The sequence below is a fragment of the Rhinichthys klamathensis genome, unplaced genomic scaffold, assembly GCF_029890125.1.
Source record: "Rhinichthys klamathensis goyatoka isolate OS25496 unplaced genomic scaffold, OSU_Roscu_1.1 h1tg000740l_1, whole genome shotgun sequence".
NCBI classification, from domain to species: domain Eukaryota; kingdom Metazoa; phylum Chordata; class Actinopteri; order Cypriniformes; family Leuciscidae; genus Rhinichthys; species Rhinichthys klamathensis.
In genome coordinates this window covers 314307-320092 of record NW_026607152.1, presented here as the reverse complement: position 1 = coordinate 320092, position 5786 = coordinate 314307, and positions in this window count along the sequence as shown.

Below are 5786 nucleotides of genomic sequence, written 5' to 3'. Positions count from 1 at the left end.
CAGTTCTGAAGAAGGAAATCTCAAAAACAACATAATGTTTGCAGAGATATTTTTAATTTTTTTACATTTTGCAAGCTTGCAAATCTTATTTTTCGATCTTGCAAAACTTTTTTTTGTAAGATTTTGAGTTTTCGAACACTTAGTTTCAACCTTTCAGAACTTTATTTTCAGTTTTGAATCATGGCAGGATATTAATCCCATAATCCACCGGCCAACCAAAGCGATCTCGTCAGCTTCTTCGTCATGAACGCTAGTTGGTGCGCCAGTATAATCGGTCCGCCGAAACTCATCCAGTGAGAAACGTTCCGCGGTGCAAAAATAAGTGCGATTAAAAATATTTTTTGTGTAATTAATTAACGCGTTAAAGTCTGTAATTAATTAATCTTAATTAACGCGTTAAAGTCCCGGTCCTACTTTCAATATATAAAACCAATGAAAATGTAAAAGAACACCAAAATTAATTTGGTGCGCCCACCAAACGAAACAAAAAGCTGCGCCGAGCGCCTGAAAGGGGCGGAACGCGCAATGTAAACCTTCAGCGCTCTGACAGGGCAGATGAGGTTAGTATCGCTCTCGCTATCGGATGCTGGCAGAGCCGATAGCGAAATGACCTGCGCTCTGAAGGGAGTGCCAATCACCTTCGGGACATAGCCATGCCTAGGTTTGAGGATGATTTTAGAGTCATTTGATCTGTTCTCACCGGAATAGGCCACGGGGCTGTAAGTGACAGCCGCGTCAGCTCCGGGAACCAAATTTGATTCTCCCAACGCGGGGCTATAAGGAGCACCGAGTGGCGCGTTTCCCTGATCCTCTTGATTACCTGTGGCAACAGTGAAATCAGAGGGAAAGCATACAATGGGCGGCTGGGCCAGGTTTGGGCCAGCGCGTCCTCGTTCTTTGAAAAGAACATTGGGCAGTGAGCGTTGTCTTCTGACGCAAAGAGGTCGACCTCCGCTCTGCCGAAAAGGCGCCATAGTGTTTGGACTGTTTGGGGGTGCAGGGACCATTCCCCTGGGGGAACATTGTTCCTGGACAGTCTGTCTGGGCCGTTGTTCAGGTGGCCTGGCACATGCGCAGCTCTCAGCGAGCGCAAACGAGGAGGCGTGCCGTCAGATCGCAGAGGTTTCTGGATCTGACCCCACCCTGACGGTTCACGTAGGACACTATAGACATGTTGTCCGAGCGGACTAGAACATGGTGGTCCTGTAAAAACGGGAGGAAACGCCTCAGCGCGTTCTCGACCGCCAACATTTCCAGACAGTTTATGTGGAGGAGCTTCTCCTGGTCTGACCAAAGGCCGGTCTGCCCTCAAAGAGAGCGCCCCAACCTGAGTTGGACGCATCCGTCGAGATGACTTTTCGATATGAGACAGCTCCCATCTTCATACCCCACTGATACCAGTCGGCCACTAACCAGGGCTGCAGAGCTGAGATGCAGCTCTGAGTCACTCTGATTCGTTTGCAGCCGGTGGTCCAGGCCCGGCGAGACGCACGGGCATTCAGCCAGCGTTGCAGTGGGTGCATGCGCAGTAAGCCCAGCTGAAGCACTGCCATCTAGCTATACATAAGCTATATGGCTATATGGCCTCAGCTGGGCTATATGGCTGAGGCCATATAGCCCAGCATCCTCTGAAATGTCTTCAGGGGAACGATGCTGCCTTTCTGGAAAGAAGCGGCTAGGTGACGAACACGGCACGCGCGCTGTGTCGATAAACGAGCCGTCATGGCCACAGAATCCAGTTCTATTCCCAGAAAAGAAACTGACTGACTGGGCGTTAATGAGCTCTTGGTCCACTTGACCGAGAGACCCAAGCTTTCCAGGTAACTGAGAAGCACTGTTCTGTGAGACAACAGTTCCGTCTCTGACTGTGCCAGAATCAGCCAATCGTCCAAATAGTTCATAATTCACATGCCCTGATTTCTCAAGGGCGCGAGGGCCGCGTCCATGCACTTCCTGAATGTGCGAGGTGCCAATGACAGGCCGAACGGGAGGACGGTGTATTGATATACCTGACCGTCGAAGGCGAATCTCAAGAATGGCCTGTGACGGGGTATTATCTGAATCTGAAAATAGCCATCTTTTAGATCCAGAGAAATAAACCAGTCCTTCGGGCGAACGTGCGCGAGGATTTTCCTGGTTGTAAGCATTTTGAACGGTCTTTTCACAAGCACTTTGTTCAAATGTCTCAGATCTAAAATAGGTCTGAGGGCTCCGTCCTTCTTGGGTACGAGAAAATAACGGCTGTAGAAGCCTGACTCGCTCAGAGTAGATGTGCTACTTCGACATTCACTGTCGTCGCGGCACGCACTTGAAAGCGCGGGGGACGGCGATCGAACTGTAGCGAATAGCCCTGTCTTATTGTGCTAAGCACCCATTCTGATACCCCTGGGATAGCTTCCCATGCTTTTATATGTATAACTAGGGGTTGAATGGCCTCCGGGTTCTGATCGCCACACTGGGTGGGACCGAGAGACTGAACTGGAGGTACGGGCACGGCGCGCGGATACGGCGGCTCGCTGACAGCGGTGGGATGCTGTTTTATGTGTGACGTCCCGATTGCTGGGAATGGGGAGCGTTCTTTGATCACTTTGTGATGCGCGAGCGACGCCCTGGGCGAAGCGTTTATTAGTAAGCGAGCGCGCTTGGAAGCGGGCACGAGACTTACATTCGTATGCAACGCCCCGATCGCCTTTGATGGGGAACGTTTTGTGATAACTCTGTGACGCGCGGCTGGAGCTTTGGCCAGAGTGTTTATTAGTAAGCGTGAGCGGACACAGGACTTACATTTATATGTGACGCCCCGATCGCTTTTGATGGGGAGCGTTTTGTGATCGTGCTGTGATGCGCGGGCAGCGCCCTTGGCGAGGCGCTTATTAGTGAGCGTGAGCGCTTGTGAGCGGGCACGAGACTTACATTCATATATGACGCTCCGATCGCTTTTGATGGGAGGCGTTTTGTGATAACCCTGTGACGCGTGACCGGCGCTTTGGTCAGAGTGTTTATTAGTAAGCGTGGGCGCTCGTGAGCGGGCACGGGACTTACATTTAAATGTGACGCCCCGATTGCTTGGGATGGGGGGCGTTTTGTGACAACTCTGAGAGGCGTGCGCAGCGCTTGAAGGGATGTGTGTGTTAGTAAGCGTGAGCGCTGTTGAGCAGGCACGAGACTTACATTCATAACTTGACTGATATAAGTTTGTAATGGCCATGTGACAGAGAGTAGGCGTTAGGGATGCGCGGTATACCGGTACTGCAAAAATACCGGTATATATTATATTTCAAACGGTACAATATCATAATTTTGTTCAATTCGGTATTTGATGCGCTGCTGTTTCGAAGTTCTCCGCTAGGCGGCAGTGCGCTACCTAAACTGACACGGGTCATGCGAAACCGGCAAACGGTGACAACAGAGGAACACGATGGATCAAACGAAGCTCATTCGAATTTCTACACGCCCGAAATTAATAAATAGAGAGAGCAGTATGAGTGAAATAAGGCATTACTTTGCCAACAAAAGTAATGAGAAAAGTAAAAAAACAGATCTCAATTCACCACTCTGCAAACGGGGAGGCAACACATCAAATCTGCCTATAGCACTTGACTTGTCAGTTGCTCATCTTGACTTGTTCAAAGAGTTCAGAGATCGACAGGTTAGTCCATCATTCAACTGATTTAATTTAGACTTTTATTGAACATTGAACAGCGCACATACATAAGAGCTTATCAATTATATATGATACGGTAAACACGAAAGCTCAAATCTGCTTGCATGACACGCTAGAACCAATTAAGTTTAGGTCTCATCATTTTTGCACTTTCAAACAAACATATATTAATTGAATTTGAATGAATAAAGAATAAAAATGTGAATAATATTAATTTTAGTATTAGTGATAGTAAAATGAATTGGCATATTTCTGCCGCTGTGGCGACCCATAGAGGAATAAGCCGAGAGAGAGAGAGTAATAGTAGTAATATGAATATTACTAATATTACAATTAAGCTACATTTGTCAACATTCATTAGGTAACCTGACCTAACAGTAATATAGGATTTATTAATCTATATTAATCAGGAATTAAATGACCTAGAAAATTAAATTGACTAATACATGTTTTTAGCATGTTAAAGGAACACTCCGACTTTTTGGGACTTTAGCCTATTCACCTTATCCCCCAGAGTTAGATAAGTCCATACATACCTTTTTCATCTCCGTGCGTGCTATATAAGTCTGTTTGACGCACCCACCGCTAGCCTAGCTTAGCACAAAGACTGGATGTAAATGGTTGCAGCTAGCATACTAATCCAAATAAGTGACAAAATAACGCAAACATTTTCCTATTTACATGTTGTGATTTGTATAGTCACAGAGTGTACAAAAAACAAAGTCATATGAGACACAGACATATTTTAACCGTATAGATACTGGGAACTATATTCTCTGAAGGCGAAGCACTGCTACTCGGGCGGAGTGATAACCGCAGCACCTGAGACGCGCCGTGGTGAGGAGCAGAGAGCGCGTCTCAGGTGCTGCGGTTATCACTCCGCCCGAGTAGCAGTGCTTCGCCTTCAGAGAATATAGTTCCCAGTATTTATACGGTTAAAATATGTCTGTGTCTCATATGACTTTGTTTTTTGTACACTCTGTGACTATACAAATCACAACATGTAAATAGGAAAATGTTTGCGTTATTTTGTCACTTATTTGGATTAGTATGCTAGCTGCAACCATTTACATCCAGTCTTTGTGCTAAGCTAGGCTAGCGGTGGGTGCGTCAAACAGACTTATAGCACGCACGGAGATGAAAAAGGTAAGTATGGACTTATCTAACTCTGGGGGATAAGGTGAATAGGCTAAAGTCTCAAAAAGTCGGAGTGTTCCTTTAACATTACTTTATGCAATGCATTAAACTAATATGAACCCAAACAGTAACCAAACCAAGATGAATAAATGCAATAAATGTAATGTTGATAAATCTCTGTTGATGCATGACAGCTAATGGTTTACATGTCATTTCATTATTCTACTATTATATGTGAATCTATTATTATAGATATTAACCTATTTTAATTGTATAATTTTAGGGGTTTTTTTTTTTTTCAAAATCAAAATTTAACCTACTGTATGTTCCCTGACTGATTTTTTATTTTTTATTTTTACAATTTGATACATTTTCTTTGCACATTTGGTAGTGGAGAATTTCAAGCAGTGTTTTTTAAGTGTCACTTAAATTTTGAGACTGTTTTTTTTTTTTAACCTGTGGTATCGATTTAGTATCGATACCGAGGTATTAGGTTCTGGTATCGTACCGAAGCCAAAATTGTGGTATCGAGCCATCCCTAGTAGGCGTGGACAGAACTCGTGGACACATTCCCTACATTTAACACTCGAGCGGCTTTTGCCCACTTTATGAGAGTGATTTTTGTGAGTGACACGGGAAGTGTTGTGCGGTGTGTAGGGGTGAACACTGAGATGTGGGCACATTTTCTACACTTAAACACCGGTCTGCGGCGGCTGTCCGAGCGCGATCGAGGGCGGGCGCCCTGGCATCGCTGCGAAGGCTGGCTAGGCTGAGCTGGACGCTGTGAAGTAGCTCGCGCAGGAGGCTGGTCACGTGAGCGGCCTGCAGCGGAACTAGAGCATCGCGGCAGGAACAAGTTCATGGCCTGCGTGGTCTTCTGTACTTCGGAGAAGCGGTCGACGATCCCGTTCACCGCTGGGCCGAAGAGACCGGGACCGGTGACCACTCGAGGCCGAGGCGGTCGACGGCCTGTGAGAGGAGGCGC